Source organism: Megascapheus bottae, chromosome 2 (genome assembly GCF_031878675.1).
Source record: "Megascapheus bottae isolate mThoBot1 chromosome 2, mThoBot2.hap1, whole genome shotgun sequence".
Taxonomy (NCBI): domain Eukaryota; kingdom Metazoa; phylum Chordata; class Mammalia; order Rodentia; family Geomyidae; genus Megascapheus; species Megascapheus bottae.
In genome coordinates, this window is record NC_143510.1 from 97319468 (window position 1) to 97337230 (window position 17763).

General features: G+C 50.2%; 1 pseudogene across 1 annotated transcript; it reads left to right on the forward strand.

The window, feature by feature from the left end:
• Window positions 1-2120: 2120 nt before the first annotated feature.
• LOC150067746 (ubl carboxyl-terminal hydrolase 18-like) lies at window positions 2121-10804 on the forward strand (annotated as a pseudogene). The gene is made up of 9 exons (XR_016539044.1): window positions 2121-2250; window positions 4824-4903; window positions 5114-5260; window positions 5631-5714; window positions 5963-5977; window positions 6192-6363; window positions 7472-7621; window positions 8296-8337; window positions 10310-10804. The product of XR_016539044.1 is annotated as an ubl carboxyl-terminal hydrolase 18-like (transcript).
• The last annotated feature ends 6959 nt before the right edge of the window (window positions 10805-17763 follow it).

The window sequence follows — 17763 nt, forward strand, 5'->3', positions numbered from 1 at the left end:
TGTATTAGGGTATTGGTTAGGGTTAGGGTGTTGGTTAATGGTAGTGTATGTACTGAGGTGTATATTAGGTTACATTTTGGGTACATGTTTGGTGTTTTTAAGGGTGCCTAGGCTTAGAATACATGCTGGGAAATACTTAGGATATGATTTAACATTTAGATTATGTGCTATCAGAGTATATGTTAGGGTATGTATTAAGGTTACAATATATGTTAGTATATTGGTTAGTGGTTTGAGTTAAAGTGAAGGCAGTGCTAAGGTATGTTTGAGGTACACGTAAGGGTACCTGTGTGTGTTAAATTTTTGTTACTGTGTACGTTAGTGTTTAGGGTAAATGTTAGGATGCATGTTAGGGTTAGGGTATGTGTAAAGATAACTCTGGTTTAGAGTGTATGCTAGGGTCCTTGTTACCTATCCGTTAGTGTTTCGAATATGTGTTATGGTATGTGTTAGGATCTGTGTCAGGGTATGTTAGATTTGTTTTATTATAATGAGTGTAATAAGGTATTTGTTAGGGTTATGGTATATGTTAGGGCACATATTATGGTATGTGTCAGAGTTTGCATACTTCATAGGGGATTTGTTAGGGTTTGGGCACACATTAGGCTATGTGTTAGTGTTCATGTTAGTGTGCATGTAAGGGTAACTGTGGATTTGAGAACTTGTTAGGGTACCCTAGGGTGCATGTTAAGGTACTTGTTAGGATGAAGGTATATTTTTTAAAATTAGTTTATGTAGGTTTGAGGTATCGGCAAGGGTACATGTATGGGTATTTGTATTTTTCAGTGTATGTATTAGGGTATTTGTTACAATGCATGTAAATGGTTAGGGTACATGTTAGGATATATGTTAAGGTCAGAGTTAGGGTTTCGGTTAGAGTATGATAGGGTACATTCAAGGTGCATGAGAGGATTGCCTGTTTGGTTTATAGAGTGTTGGGAGCCAGAGTAGAATCAAATTGTACCTTGATTTGCATCAGACCATGGCCTTATTGTCTTATTGTTTTATGGCCTTATTCTGTTTAAATTACCTGAGATTTACCATATGAATGTAACAGTTGGAAGCTCCCTGGTTTCAAGAAGGGAGATAAGCTGGAGTTGACAATAAAGGAGGCAGTCTTTACTTGGGCTGCAGACATCCCGACCCCGTGTGTCTGTCTCTCTTCTATTTTTTCCTAGTCCTTGCCCCCTATTTCAGGAACCCCAATCTGCGAACCCTGGTTTGCTGCCGGCTGGCCCCGGCAATAGAGTATGTGTTAGGGTGATTGTTACCGTATGTGTTTGTGTCTATTGCATGTTTTGTGTGTTAGAGTGGAAAATACTATTCAAAAATCTGTTAGGGTTAAGGTATATGTTAAAGGCAGGGCACATGTTAGGGTGTCTTAGGTTACTTTGGAACACATTTTAGAGTACATGTAAGGAAACTTGTATGGATTTCAGTATGTGTTAGGGTAGTTGTTAGGATATGAGTTAGTTTTTAGAGTATGTGTTCAGAAACATGTTAGGGCATGTTTGGTGCACACGTTATGGTACATACAGTGGTTAATACATGTCTTGAAGTTCATGTTAAGATACTTGTTAGGGCTTGTGTTAATGTTTAGAGTATGTGTTAGATTTGGGTACATGTTAGGGTTATGGTTATGTTTTGGTTTAGGCAACATGTTTAGATGTGTGTTGGCATAAGTTAAGGGGTACCATACATGATAGTGTTTACAGCCTATGATATGTGTTGGGGAAAGAGTAAGGTTTATTGGTATGTGGCAGGACTTGTGTTATTCTTAGGGCATGTGTTAGGGAATATATTAAAGGCACAGGTTAGGGAATGTGAGATGTAGATGTTTGGGTGTACATAAGGGTAGCTGAATGGTTTAGAGTACTTATTAAGGTACTTGATAGGATGTTAATTATTAGAGTACTTGCCATAATACTTGTTATGGCTATGTGTCTAGAGTTAGGCAATAAGGTAAACAGTACATGTTAGGGTAAAAGTTGGAGTATGCTCTATGTTAGGATTTGTGTTTGCATACAAGATAGGGGTGAGGGTTACAGTATTTGTTAGGATTGAAGTTAGGGTGAGGGAACATGTTAGGGAATGGGTTAGGGTTAGGGGGTTAGGGTTAGTGGGCAGAAGAGCAAGAGAGAAGCGTCCCATTCCAGCTGCTTTTACTGCTAGAGAAGATGCAGGACAGCCGGCAGAAAGCAGTGCAACCCATGGAGCTTGCATACTGTCTGCAGAGATACAATGTGCCATGTAAGATATTCCTCTAAGCAATGGCTCCTGTCTGCTTATCTAAAGAGGGTGGAAGCCAGAGAGAAATTGTGGGAGGTAGAGGAAAGGTAAGGGGAGAAGAAGAGAGTGAGGGAGAGGGGGGAGGAGGGGCAGCTGAGGGGAGGAGAGATGGAGGAGGAGAGAAGGTTCAGATGGGCAGTATTCTCTGATGCCACTGAGAATGATCAATTCTCATAGCTCATTCTATCATCACTTCAGCTCAGTGATTCGGTCCTCCTCTACTTCACTGTGATTCTGATCCTTTGTGTGTGACTGTTGACTTTTTTTTGAGTCATGTCTTTTCATACCTGTTGTGTTCCTATGTTAAGATTTGCTCAGCTGTGTGCCTGTGGCTCACGCCTGCAATCCTGCCTACACAGGAGGCTGAGATCTGAGGATCACAGACCAAAGCCAGCCCAGGCAGAAAAGTCCCAATGAGACTCATCTCCAATAAACTACTCAGAAAAGCTATAAGTGGTGCTGTGGCTCCAGTGTAGAGGGCTAGCCTTGAGAACAAAGGCTCAAAGACAGTGAATGTCCAGGCCCTGAGTTCAAGAAAAAGAAGATTTATTCATTTAAACTCAATTTTTACTTTGGGATTTTGGTTGTCTGAAAAATTTCCATTGAAAATTTGTATTCTGGCAGAAATGGGTATTATCTGGGTTGATAATCCATTTTTTTGCCAGTCCTGGGCTTGAACTCAGGGCCTGGGCACTGTCCTTGGACTTTCTCAAGGCTAGAGCTCTATCACTTAAGCCTCAGCACCACTTCCAGCTTTTTCTATGTATGTGGTACCAAGGAATCAAACCCGGGTCTTTGTGTATGCTAGGTAAGCACTCTACCACTAGGCCAAACTCCTGGCCCTGATAGTCCATTTTTTTTTGCCAGTCCTGGGCTTGGGCTCAGGGCCTGAGCACTGTCCCTGGATTTTCTAAAGGCTAGGGCTCTACCACTTGAGCCACAGCACCACTTCTGGCTTTTTGCTATGTATGTGGCACCAAGGAATCGAACCTGAGTCTTTGTGCATGCTAGGCAAGCACTCTACCACTAGGCCAAACTCCCGGGCCCTGATAGTTCATTTTTTACACTGGCTTAGGGATATAACTTAGTAGTAACAATCTCATTGATTCAATAACTGATCAAATATTTACAATAAGTAAAGTTCAGTTGGTATGTGAGAACTGATGTTCTTATATAATACAGCAGGAGACTGAAAGAATAAAAGATGACTGGGTGCCAGGTGCTCATGCCTGTAATTCTAGGTACTCAGGAGGCTGAGATCTGAGGATTGCTGTTCAAAGCCAGGCCAGGCATGAAAGTCCATGGAACTCTTACTTCCAGTTAACACCAGAAAACTGGAAGTGGGGCTGTGGCTCAAGTGGTAGAGCACTAGCTTTGAGCTGAAGAGCTCAGGGACAGTGCCCAGGCCCGGAGTTCAAGTCCCATGCCTCTCACACACACATACACATACCCAAAATAAGTCTTTACTTATTGCTAGGGCAAGAAAAGCTAGGGATAAAGAAGGAAAAAAAGAAGGTAGAATAAATGTATAGTAGAATGCTTTGTAAGTGTAAGACAGGTAAAATGAAAAGAAAAACTACAGAGAATGACAATTTTAAAAAGAAATAAAGGGTAAAACATTAAAAAAGAAAGTCAGACACCGGTGGCTCACGCCTGTAATCCTAGCTACTTGGGAGGTTGAGATGTTAGGATCACCGTTTGAAATCAGCCAGGTAAGAGAGTCCATGAGATTCTTAGCTTCAGTTAACTACCAAAAAGAGCCTGGAAATGGGGTTGTAGCTGTAGTTGTAGAGTACTAGCCTTGAGCCAAAAACCTCAGGGCCAGTGCCCAGGCCCTGAGCTCAGCCTGCAGAACCAGTATTTAAAAAATATTTTTTTTTCTTAGAATGAATGTGTGTTGGCTCTATCAGTAAGATTTTAGCTGCGGTATTGTAGTCTCTGGGTCCTTTCAGAGTTCTGGCGTGACAGGGCGTGACTGGGCGTGCCCCGGGTGCAGTGTCCTGTGGTCAGGTAGCGAGGGCAGCTGCTGGGGTGAGATGTGGCTGGCCCTGTGCAGTAGACATCCCCGGAGGTGGTCTGTCCTCCTGGAACCCAGTGTGTCCACCCTGGCCCTGCCAGGCAGCTGCTGGTGCTGCTGGTGATGTCTGAGAACACAGCTGGCGTGTCAGAACATGCTCTGCCTCTCCTGGATGACCGCAGTTGACCCAGTTCCTGCTCTGGCTATTCTGTGGCGGGCTTTTCCCTTTCCATCTAGGCTGCCAGTTTAACAGATCCTTTAGAGCATGTAGAGCGGATGGGTTGCAGACTTTGAGCCCTGTTCCATTCTGGTGTCATAAGTTTAAGAGGAACTGTCCAATTCAGGACCAAGAATACTTTTCGTGTCCTGAGCAGCTCATGGGAAGTACATACTGACCTTTGGCAGAGTTGGGGAAAGAGCGTAAATGTAAAGTGGTGAGTGTTGGTGCAGCCAGGGTGTCTGGTCCTGGGACGTCTCCAGCGCCCTCACTACTGTGCTGTTACTTCTTTCTAACCAGTGTTTGTCCAGCATGATGCCGCTCAGCTTTATCTCACGTTCTGGAACCTAATTAAGGATTAAATACCTGATGTGGACTTAGTAAGCGCCTGAAGCTGGAGGAGTCAGAGGACCCGTAGAAGTCTCTCACCATTGTTTATGCCACGTGCAGTGAGGGTACCTCGGAAGCCCGGTGTTCTTTCCCCCACCCACTGCACCCTTGTTTGTAGGGCAACCAGCGTAAGGGGCTAGGCAGTCTAACAGGTCCAGCTCTGGACACCAGCCTAACCTGTCCTTGGCTCCTTCTTACAGGTGGAGAAGCTGCAGGCCCTGTACACGATACAGGTCAAGGATTCCTTGGTTTGCCTCATCTGTACTGGAGAGAGCAGTAGGACCAGCTGTATGCCGACCCTCCCTCTTCCCCTGTATGGCATGGACTCAAAACCTCTGAAAATGCTGGTGAGAGACCTGGTGAATCCGCACGTTCCACTTTGCCAGTGCCCTGTTGTTTGCGTCATTTCCCTTTGATATTAAAAATATTTCTGTTTCACTTGCATAGCTCTAGAGGGTCAATTTCATTGGTCAGAAAAAGTTCTCTCTCCTATTGCTACTTTTCTTACACTGTTCTACTAACAAGGGCCCCTCCCGTTTTTTTCCCCTCCAATTCATGGAAGATCCTGGCACATGTAGCAGTAGTAGTGGGGGCTATTTAGAAGAGTGCAGGGTAAAGTGGAAGCAAAGCTTGAACCCTCACCTTTGGGGGTGGGCTGCTTTCTTGATGGAAAGGGTCCACTGACATTGCCTGTCCCTGTTCCCCTCCAATGGACAGGAAGACACTCTGTGCTACTTTTTCCACCCTAGGGAGTTAGCCAACAAAAGCAAGTGGTTCTGTGATAACTGTGGATGAAGACACGTGGAAACCAGGTACTCAAACCTCAGATTCAAAAGCTTCCACTGTGGGTTTCCTGGCCAAGGCTTCCCAGACACCTTCAGTACTCTTCATGATGTGTGGTGGGGTGGGGTCCGGGTGGGGCTGGTGCCAGGATCCCTGGGCTTCCCATGCAGCTTCACCGAGAGCTGAAGGGCAGGGAGAGTACGGGGCCAGGTGGTGGGGGGGGTGGGGGGGTTTCTCTCCAGTTTTAGACGAACTCCCTACAACAGACGCCTGCTCCTAGGGTTTCAAGGGCCTGTGTGCAGCCCTGGGACGCTCATGGCTTTTGTCTGAGATCTGCAGTGCTGTGACAGTCAAGTATCACTTGAGTCTCGGAGGAGCTGAACAGAGTCCCCGGTGGGAGCCTTTAGCCCTGCAGTGTGTGTCCTACACACCTCTTCCAGGGGAGAAGAGTAAACCACCAGCCTTGGCATTTCACAGTGATTTTTGCTTTTGCAGGTCTTGAAGATGATGCATTTGCCCCAAACTTTGGCCATTCACCTTATGCGATTCTCCATTAGAAATTCACAGACTGAAAAAAATCTGCCACTCATTGCATTTCCCTCAGAACTTGGATCTCAGTCATGTTCTCCTGACCGAGCAACAAGACCTCAGTGAAGCCACGGAGCAGGTGAGGTATTCCCACCTTTCTGGATCCATCTCACCAGACAGGACTTCCTTCAGGCTCAGCTGCTGTAACCCCTCAGCTGTTAGATGGCACCTACTCGAGAATTCTCCAGGTCCAGGTTCTTACCAGCCAAGGCCAGTGACTGGGTCTCTTGCTGGCTTCCACTGTGGGGTGAGGTGAGCAGCTGTGCTGGCTGCACACTGGCTGAGGAAGGGCAGCATCTCAGGCAGTGAGGTCTGCCTCCTCTGAGCACCGCTCTCATCTAGAATGGATGCTGTTTGCTGGCCAGGCCAGGGGAGCACCGAGGAAGACAGGTGGTCCTCAGGTTGTTGTGAGTCACAGGAGCGAAGGTGTATTTCAGGCAGAGTATTTATTTATTTTACCAAGTATAGTGGCACTGCCTATAGTCTTTGCAGTTGGGAGACACAGGCCAGAGGATCATTGGTTCAAGGCCAGCTTGGGTTACATGGTAAGACCTTGTCTCACAAGAGCAGAAAGACAGGGGCCAGAAGTGTGGTCTAGTGGTGGAGTGCTGGTCTATCATGCATGAAGACCCTGGTTTGATTCCTTGGTTCCACCTCCAGAGAAAAGACTGGAAGTGATGCTGTGGCTCAAGTGGTAGAGCTCTAGCCTTGAGAAAACCCAAGGACAAGTGCCCAGGCCCTGAGTTCAAACCCCAGGACTGGCAAAAAAAGAAGAGACCAAGATGAAACAAAGGCTCCAGAATCCCTAAACCCTTCCCCAAACCAAACCAAACCAACCCCCCCCCCCCAAAAAAAAAAACTTCCCTTTGGATAACTGGCCGGCCAGTGTTATCCACCCTTCTTTTCTTGGGGGTTAAAATAGGTCTTTTCTTGGGGGGTTTCCACTTTCCTCAGAGGACAAAGATTGACCAATCCCTACTTACTGTATGCATGTATGCAATGTAAAGCAAGACATTATAGTTCTGGATTATAATGTTTCCTTTTAAGTAGCTATGAGATTCTCCAGGCCAAGGACTTTTCTCTAGTACCTTTGAAGTACCAGTGCCTAGCACAGAGCAGTAACAAATGCATGGCAAAACATGCTTCCTTCAAGACTAGGGCTAGGGAAGGCGGGATGAATCACTGAGAGCCTTGTCTTCTTCCTGCCTGAAGGGCAGTATGAACTCTTTGCTGTGATGGCCCATGTCGGGATGGCCGACTTTGGTCACTATTGTGCTTATATCCGGAATGCAGTGGATGGAAAATGGTTCTGCTTCAACGACTCCAATGTTGGCTGGGTGAGACTTACCATCCACATGTTCTCTTGTTTTGAATTAGCCATTGCTAATAAACCCTCAGCAGAGTTGAAGACACAGTATGGCCTTCTATTTTGTGTGTAGGAGCTGGGGAGTTCTGTGGTTCAAAGCTGTTCCTCTGTCTAGATTTATTTCTTTTTTCTAGTCCTGGGGCTTGAACTCAGGGCCTGGGTGCTATCCCTAATCCTCTTTGTGTTCAAGGTTAGCACTATAGCACTTGAGCCACAGTGCCATTTCCAGCTTCTTCTGAGTAGTGTATTGGAGTCCCACTGACTTTCCTGCTTGGGTTGGCTTTGAACCACAGCCTCCTGAGTAGCTAGGGTTACAGGTCTGAGCCACCAGTGCCCAGCTGGTTTATTGCTTTCTAAGAGTCTGCTTGCTTCAGTGTTTAGGTTTCTGGTCCTGTGGGTCCAGTGCCTTGATGTTTTATGCTCTGTAGGAAACGTGTGAAACCAGAAATTAGAAAGATGCAAGATAAAACTCTGGGGGGATAAGTGTAAAAGTTTAAAGATGAGTGAGGACATTACAGAGGACATTTTTATACAGGGCATCGTGTCACCAGCTATCATCACAGTGGGCAGATTACAGAGCCCTGTATTCCCTGAATACTTCCTAGCTACCAGCTAGGAGCTGCTGTCATCTCTGTGTTCTTCCAGTTGTCCTGGGAAGATATCCAGTGCACGTAATCACTATCGCTGGTAAGAGAAGCACATGCGTGACGGGGTGTGTTGGGTTCTCAGAGCTTTATGAAAGTTGCATGGATGAATTATTGCCTTTATTCTGAGCATTCCCTAGTTACTAAACCATTCTGTCTATCTTTCAACACTCATCCCATTACACCATACTTCTCTGAGAATGAAGGCTTCAGCAGTGCTCAGGTATAAGTATCTTCTGTAACTATGCACATGTGGTTTCTGGCCTCTTAATTTAACTTCTGAGCAAATGCCTCCTTGTGCTTTCATAATCATGGCCTTCTCTACTGTGCAAAGCCTTTACTGATTCACTCAAGCAGATTGGTAGGAAATCTTATTTGTTTTCATTGCTTCTTGAGCATGTCTCCGAGCATGTCTCCTTTATTACTTCCAAAAAATTTTTTTTGCATATATGACTCCCCCCACCCCATTAAACCATGTACTTTTTTTTTTTTGGTGCTGGTTCTGAGGTTTGAAGTCAGTCCTGGGCATTGTCCCTGAGCTTTTTTGCTCATGCTAGATCTCTACCACACATCCTGCTTTAGGGTGGGTAATTGGAGATAAGGGCATTAAATACTTTCCTGCTCTGCTGGCTTTGAATAAATCCTTAGATCTAAGCTTCCTGAATAACTAGAATTACAAGTATGAGATGGTGCCTAGCAGACCAGGGGACAGGACCACTCTTCTCATCTTTCCCAGTCTGGCCTAGCGGCATGCACTCAGAAAGCATCAGAACATACTTTTAATGGCTATGGAGGTGAAACTAGAGAGAAAAGTTGAAGAAAGTTAAGGCAGAGAGGTTTTATGTGTGCCCACGGTGGCACCGGCGGTGGTACTGGAGGGCATACTGAGCCACACAAGGAGGCTTGATTAATTCAAAATTAATGGATTAGGTGGTGTTTATGTTTGCTGCTCTCCTCTAACCCACGTTTCCTGTTTTTCTTTCATTTATCCTGAGCATTTCTCTTAGGTATCTGTTCTTAGCCAATTTTGGCTTATTGAGTCCTCTGTGATCTAGAACAGGGGTTAGCACACTTTTCATGACCATGGCTAGAGAGAAAGATCCTCGGAGTTTGTGGGCACAGTTTTTGTAGGTGTTATTCACTTTGGCCTTGTAACACATCGGCTGCCATAGACAGTATAGGAATGAGTAAATGAATATAACTGGCTGTGTTCCAATAAAAGTTGTTTTCCAAAAACAGGGTTGGAGTTGGCTTATACTCCCACTCTCATAATTTGCCTGTCCCTGATTTATTATTTCATTTATGTATTTATTTACATTTTTGCCAGTTTAGGGGCTTGATCTCAGGACCTGGGCACTGTTCTTGGACTTTCTCAAGGCTGGGGCTCTACCACTTGAGCCACAGCACCACTTCCAGCTTTTTCTGTGTATGTGGTACTGAGGAATGAACCCAGGGCTTCATGCATGCTAGGGAAGCACTCTGCCACTAGGCCACACTCCAGGCCCCTTATTTTATCTTATTTATTTAATTTGCTGGTCATGGGTCTTGAACTCAGGGCCTGGGTGCTATCCCTGAGCTTCTTTGTACTCAAGACTAGAGCTCTACCACCTGAACTACAGTGCTACTTCTGGCTTTTTCTGAGTAATTTATTGCAGATTAGAGTCTCACAGATTTTTCTGTCCAGGTTGGCTTCAAACTCTGATCCTCAGGTGTGAGCCATCTAGCATCAGGCTGGCTGTGATTTGTGCTAACTAACAAGAGCGTGGAAGTGACTATTCCAGGTCACTGTTCTCTCCTTGATGAGATGGATGGTAGGTGATGGGTAGATGAAGATTTGCCAACTCACAAGAGTGTAGAAGTGACTATTCCAAGTCACTGTTCTTTCCTCGATGAGATGGATGGTAAGTGATTGGATGAAGACTTGCTCCGCTAGCCTGGAAGCTTGCTGACCCTCGTTCCTGCTGTCCTTTCCCCGCAGATGTTTAATTTTACTGTGGTCATAAATCTCTTTTTAGGCGGGAAACTGCGTATCTTCTGGTTTATATGAAGAGTGGAGGCTAATGGAAATACTTCAGACTTTCAGAGACTGACACATTCATTTCCTTTTCTGTCCTGGGATCTGCTAAGTCTTCTAGGAGATTCTACAATAAAGAAAAAAAATAATTTAAACAATTACATAATAATATAAATCTTAAGTTATAACCACGAGTGATTGCTGATGTGATTTGAAGGAGGGTTGTCTCTCAAGGTCATGTGACAGGAGTCTGGTCCCTTGTATAGCAGTGTTGTGGGCATAATCTTGTGAGCGGTGAGGCTTGTGCAGGGCATCTGGCTCATGCTTGTAATCCTAGCTACTCCAGAAGCTGAGATAATTCAAAGCCAGATAGGGTAGAAAAATCCACGAGACAGTTGCTGGAAGTGGAGTTGAAGTGGTAGTGGGTGAGGCTTGAGTGAAAAAGCTATAGGATAGCACCTAAGCCCTGAGTGCAAGGCCTAGTGGTGTGACCCAAGTGAACATTGTGGGGTCTCCAAAACCCTTGAAAATACCACCGCCATCTGGAGAGTAAGCATTCTTCACAGGAGCCTGTGGAGGACATATCTTATTCAAACCATCTCATTAGTGAAATAGACACCATATGCAAATAAAGTTGTTTCTCTCAAAAAGAGTGTAGAGTATACAGCTTAATCTGGGGGTAATGAAAACACTTAAGATGCAAATGATTTCTGCTATAGAAATTGGAAAGAAGGGCCGGGAGTTTGGCCTACTGGTACGGTGCTTGCCTAGCATGCACAAAGACACGGGTTTGATTCCTCAGTACCGCATACATAGAAAAAACCCCCAGAAGGTTGCTTAGGCTCAAGTGGTAGAGCTCTAGCCTTGAGAAAGCCCAAGTACTCAAGCCCTGAGTTCAAAGCTAGGACTGGAAAAAAAAAATGGGAAAAAAGCTGGGATTCCTTCTTTAGTAGAAATCTTGAGGCTGTAGAGAGGTCTAGGGGTTAGGATAGTTCATATACTCAGAAAATACATTCAAAGACTTGGCTGAGAAGGTCACGGAAACCCACAAACCTAGGTTAGGGTGAGTCAATTCACAGAGGAGAGGACGGTGAGCACAGACTCAGCACGCCCTCTGCTGGTAAGTGGACCTCACTGCACCACGGAGGGGAGGAGATTGGTGCGCATTCGCCCAGAGCGCCCTCTGGTGGGTCGTGGAGATAATTGCACCATGGGAGGGGGGTGAAGGCAGTGACCCTTCACACAGAGCGCCCTCTGGTGGCAAGCAAAGCTTACTGCACCATGTAGGATAGGAGGGTGGCGAGCATTCACTCAGAGTGCTCTCTGGTGGGAAGCAGAGCTCATTGTACCTTGGATTGGTGTAGGGCAGTAAGGATTCCCTCTGAGTACCCTCTGGTGGGAAGGGGAGCTCACTGCTCCACGGAGAGGTGAAAGGTGGTGAGCATTCACCCTTAGCACCCTCTGGTGGAAGGTGGAGCTCAATGCACAACGGAAGTGTGAAAGGCGGTGAGCATTCACCCAGAGTGCCCTCTGGTGGCAAGCGGAGCTCACTGCACCACAGAGGGGAGGAGGGTGGTGAGCATTCACCCAGAGTGCCCTCTGGTGGCAAGCGGAGCTCACTGCACCATGGGAGGAGGGGGAAGGCATTGACCCTTCACACAGAGCACCCTCTGGTGGCAAGCGGAGCTCACTGCACCATGGGAGGAGGGTGGTGAGCATTCACCCAGAGCGCCCTCTGGTGGCAAGAGGAGCTCACTGAACCATGGAAGGAGGGGGAAGGCATTGACCCTTCACACAGAGCACCCTCTGGTGGCAAGCGGAGCTCACTGCACAAGGAGGGGGAGGAAGGCGGTGAACACTCACCCAGAGCGCCCTCTGATGGCAAGCAGAGCTCACTGCACCACAGAGGGGAGACAGGTGGTGAGCATTCACCCAGAGCGCCCTCTAGTGGCAAGCGGAGCTCACTGCACTATGGAGGGTTTTGAGCATTCACCCAGAGTGCCCTCTGGTGGGTAGTGGAGCTCACTGCTACTTGGGGGGAGGGAGGCAGTGAGCATTCACCCTTGGCGCCCTCTGGTGGGAGGTGCAACTCAATGCGCCACAGAAGTGTGAAAGGCGGTGAGCATTCACCCAGAGCGCCCTCTGGTGGGTCGTGGAGCTCACTGCATCACGGAAGGGAAGAGGGTGAAGGCATTGACCCTTCATGCCGAATGCCCTCTGGTGGCAAGCCGGGCTCACTGCACCAAGGAATGGTGAAAGGCGGTGAGCATTCACCCAGAGCGCCCTCTGGTGGCAAGCATAGCTCACTGCACAACGGGAAGGCGGGGAAGGTGGTGAGCATTCACTCAGAGCGCCCTCTGCTGGGAAGTGGAGCTCACTGCACCACAGAGGGGTATAGGGCGGTGAGTATTCACCCAGAGCACCCTTGGATGGCAAGCGGAGATTACTATACCATGGAGGGGGGCAGGGTGTCGAGCATTCATCTAGAGCACCCCCTGGGGGCAAGCAGAGCTCACTGAATCATGGAGGAGAGGAGGGTGGTGAATGTTCACCCAGAGTGCCCTCTGGTGGCAAGTGGAACTCTCTGCAGCAGCGGGGGTGGGGGGAAGGTGATGAGCAGTCACTCAGAGTGTGCTATTGTGGCAAGCGGAGCTCATTGCACCATGGAGGTAAGGAGGGTGGTGAGCATTCACCCAGAGTGCCCTCTGGTGGCAAGTGGAGCTCTCTGCACCAGCGTGGGTGGGGGGAAGGTGATGAGCATTCACTCAGAGCATGCTATCGTGGCAAGTGGAGCTCATTGCACCATGGAGGTAAGGAGGGTGGTGAGCATTCAACCAGAGCGTCCTCTGGTGGGAAGCGGAGCTCACTGGAACACGGGGGGGGGGGCGGGGGAGGTGGTGTGTATTCACCCAGAGTGCGCTGTCATGGGAAGCGGAGCTCACTGCATCATAGAGGGGAGGAGGGTGGTGAGGATTAACCCAATCCGCCCTCTGTTGGGAAGTGGAGTTCATTGCACCACGGAAGGGAGGAGGGTGGTGAGCATTCACCCAGAGCGCCTTAGTTGGGAAGTGGAGCTCATTGTACCTCGGGGGGCGGGGGAGAGGCAATGACCCTTTACGTAGAGCGCCCTTGGTGGGAAGCGGAGCTCACTGTTCCATGGAGGGGTGAAAGGCAGTGAGCATTCACCCAGAGAGCTCTCTGGTGGGAAGCAGAGCTCACTGCATCACGGAGGGGAGGGGGGTGGTGAGCATTCACCTAGAGTGCCCGCAGGTGGAAAGCAGAGCTCGCTGCACCACGTAGGGTTGGAGGGTGGTGAGCATTCACCCAGAACGCCCTCTGTTGGAAAGCGGAGCTCATTGCACCACGGCGGGGGGGGGGTGGTGAAGGCGGTGAGCATTCATGCAGAGCGCCCTCTGGTGGCCAGCCGAACTCACTGCACCACGGAGGGGAGGAAGGTTGTGAGCACAGTCCCAGAGCTCCCTCTGGTGGGAAGCCGAGCTCACAGCAACACGGATTAGTGGAATGCGGTGAGCATTCACCCAGGGTGCCTTCCGGTGGCAAGCATAGGTCACTGCACCAAGGAAGGGAGGGTGGTGAGCACTTATATAGAGCACACTCTGGTTGCCAGGGAAGCTCACTGCACCACATAAGAGAGGAGGGCTGTGAGCATTCACCCAGAGCGCCCTCTGGTGGGAGGCAGAGCTCACTGCATCACATAAGGGTGGAGGGTGGTGAGCACAGGCCCAGGGCGCCCTCTGGTGCAAAGCCTAGCTCAGTGCATCACATAAGGGTAGAGGGTGGTGAGCACAGGCCCAGGGCGCCTTCTGGTGGGAGGCAGAGCTCTCTGCATCACATAAGGGTGGAGGGTGGTGAGCACGGGCCCAGGGCGCCCTCTGGTGCGAAGCCTAGCTCAGTGCACCACGGGGGGGAGGATGGCAGTGAGCCTTCACCCAGAGCACCCTCTGGTGGCGCATGGTGATCACTGCATCACAGAGGGGAGGAGGGTGGTGAGCACTGACCCAGAGTGCCATCTGATGGCTAGTGGAGCTCACTGTACCATGGTGGGGAGAAGGAGGGTGGTGAGCATTCACCCAGAGTGCCCTCTGGTGGCTAGTGCAGAGCTCACTGCACCACACATTGGTGTAGTGCAGTGAGCATTCACCCAGAGCACCTTCCGGGGGGATGGGGAACTCACTGCTCCATGGAGGGGAGGAGGAATATGAGCATTCACCCAGAGCGCCCTGTGGTGGAAGGCAGAGCTCACGGAGCCAGGGAAGGATGAAGGGTGGTGAGCAGGGGTGTCGCGCGCCCTCTGGTGGGAAGCGGAGATCACTACACCACAGAGGGAAGGAGAGTGATGAGCAGGGGTCCAGCGTGCTCTCTGGTGGGAAGACGAGCTCACTACACCACGGAGGGGTGGAGGGTGGTGAGCAGGGGTCCAGCGTGCCCTCTGGTGGGAAGACAAGCTCACTACACCACGGAGGGAGGAGGGTGGTGAGCAGGGGTCCAGCGCACCCTCTGGTGGGAAGACGAGCTCACTACACCACGGAGGGGTGGAGGGTGATGAGCAGGGGTCCAGCGTGCCCTCTGGTGGGAAGACGAGCTCACTACACTAGGGAGGAGAGGAGGGTGGTGAGCAGGGGTGTAGCGCGCCCTCTGGTGGGAAGACGAGCTCACTGCACCACGGAGGGGAGGAGGATGGTGAGCAGGGGTCCAGAGCACCCTCTGGTGGGAAGACGAGCTCACCACACTAGGGAGGGGAGGAGGGTGGTGAGCAGGGGTGTAGCACGCCCTCTGGTGGGAAGTGGAGCTCACTACACTAGGGAGAGCAGGAGGGTGATGAGCAGGGGTGTAGCACGCCCTCTGGTGGGAAGTGGAGCTCACTACACTAGGGAGGGGTATAGGGTGGTGAGCAGGGGTGTAGTGTGCCCTCTGGTGGGAAGTGGAGCTCACTACACTAGGGAGAGGTGGAGGGTGGTGAGCAGGGGTGTAGTGTGCCCTCTGGTGGGAAGCAGAGCTCACTACACCACAGAGGGAAGGAGGGTGGTGAGCAGGGGTGTAGCACGCCCTCTGGTGGGAAGTGGAGCTCACTATATCACAGAGGGGTGGAGGGTGGATGAGCAGGGGTCCAGCGCGCCCTCTGGTGGGAAGCGGAGCTCATTACACTAGGGAGGGGAGGAGGATGGTGAGCAGGGGTCCAGCGCGCCCTCTGGTGGGAAGATGAGCTCACTACACTAGGGAGGGGAGGAGGGTGGTGAGCAGGGGTCCAGCACGCCCTCTGGTGGGAAGACGAGCTCACTACACTAGGGAGGGGAGGAGGGTGGTGAGCAGGGGTGTAGCACTCCCTCTGGTGGGAAGCGGAGCTCACTACACCACAGAGGGGAGGAGGGGGGTGAGCAGGGGTGTAGTGTGCCCTCTGGTGGGAAGTGGAGCTCACTACACTAGGGAGGGGAGGAGGGTGATGAGCAGGGGTCCAGCGCACCCTCTGGTGGGAAGTGGAGCTCACTACACTAGGGAGGGGAGGAGGGTGGTGAGCAGGGGTCCAGCGCACCCTCTGGTGGGAAGTGGAGCTCACTACACTAGGGAGGGGTGGAGGGTGATGAGCAGGGGTCCAGCGTGCCCTCTGGTGGGAAGTGGAGCTCACTACACTAGGGAGGGGAGGAGGGTGGTGAGTAGGGGTGTAGTGTGCCCTCTGGTGGGAAGCACAGCTCACTACACTAGGGAGGGGAGGAGGGTGATGAGTAGGGGTGTAGTGTGCCCTCTGGTGGGAAGTGGAGCTCACTACACTAGGGAGGGGTGGAGGGTGGTGAGCAGGGGTCCAGCGCACCCTCTGGTGGGAAGCACAGCTCACTACACTAGGGAGGGGAGGAGGGTGATGAGTAGGGGTGTAGTGTGCCCTCTGGTGGGAAGTGGAGCTCACTACACTAGGGAGGGGTATAGGGTGGTGAGCAGGGGTGTAGTGTGCCCTCTGGTGGGAAGTGGAGCTCACTACACTAGGGAGGGGAGGAGGGTGGTGAGTAGGGGTGTAGTGTGCCCTCTGGTGGGAAGCACAGCTCACTACACTAGGGAGGGGTATAGGGTGGTGAGCAGGGGTGTAGTGTGCCCTCTGGTGGGAAGTGGAGCTCACTACACTAGGGAGGGGAGGAGGGTGGTGAGTAGGGGTGTAGTGTGCCCTCTGGTGGGAAGCACAGCTCACTACACTAGGGAGGGGTATAGGGTGGTGAGCAGGGGTGTAGTGTGCCCTCTGGTGGGAAGTGGAGCTCACTACACTAGGGAGGGTATAGGGTGGTGAGCAGGGGTGTAGTGTGCCCTCTGGTGGGAAGTGGAGCTCACTACACTAGGGAGGGGTGGAGGGTGGTGAGCAGGGGTGTAGTGTGCCCTCTGGTGGGAAGCAGAGCTCACTACACCACAGAGGGGAGGAGGGTGGTGAGCAGGGGTGTAGTGTGCCCTCTGGTGGGAAGCGCAGCTCACTACACTAGGGAGGGGAGGAGGGTGGTGAGCAGGGGTGTAGCGTGCCCTCTGGTGGGAAGCGCAGCTCACTACACTAGGGAGGGGAGGAGGGTGGTGAGCAGGGGTGTAGTGTGCCCTCTGGTGGGAAGCAGAGCTCACTACACCACAGAGGGGAGGAGGGTGGTGAGCTGGGGTTCAGAGCGCCCTCTGGTGGGAAGCAGAGCTCACTGCACCTTGGAGGGCGTCCTCTGCTGTTCACGTGGGAAATGTCAGTGTGGCATGTGAACACCATGTGTGGAACAGTGTGGTGGTCACACATCCATAGTTTTCCTTACATTAATTCTGTGTGTGTGTGTGTGCGCACACACTGTTAATAGAGTTTGAATATAGGGATTGGGTGCTGTTCCTCAGCTTGTTCACTTAAGATGGTGCTGCAGTACTTGAGCCTCAGCCCCTCTTCTGGCTTCATATTGTCTAAATGTGTGTATGTATGGGTGTGTGCTTTGTCTCTCTGTGTTTTCCAACATGCATATCATTCTTTAAGCTCTTCTAACTCTGTTGGATTGAGGGAAGGAAGAAGACAGGAAGGGAGGGAGAGTGCAAACTCGTCTTCTCTCCCTTTTTCACTCGTGTTTGCAGTTTATGAGGGAACATGAAATAAACTAATAAACTAATCTTGGATGGAAGCTGTGAGACAGCGCTTGTTGTCTCTGAACACGTGGCTTCTGTGTCTCCCTGTTTTAAATTTTTGAAGGAAACATTGGTTGATGGAGGCAGAAGATGGAATGTTTTAATTTAAATGCATCCTTTACCAACTGGATTCTGTAAAGGTTTATTTCCCCACTCCTAACTGAAAACTGGAAATATCAACATTTCAGCCTGTTTTTTCTTGTCTTGCTTTGCTCTCTGGTCTAGTTTCCTGCGTGTTCTCCACTCACCCCCCCCACACCCCGCCCTAACATACTGATAATCTGGGATGCACGAGAGAGGCCATGCAAGGCCCTA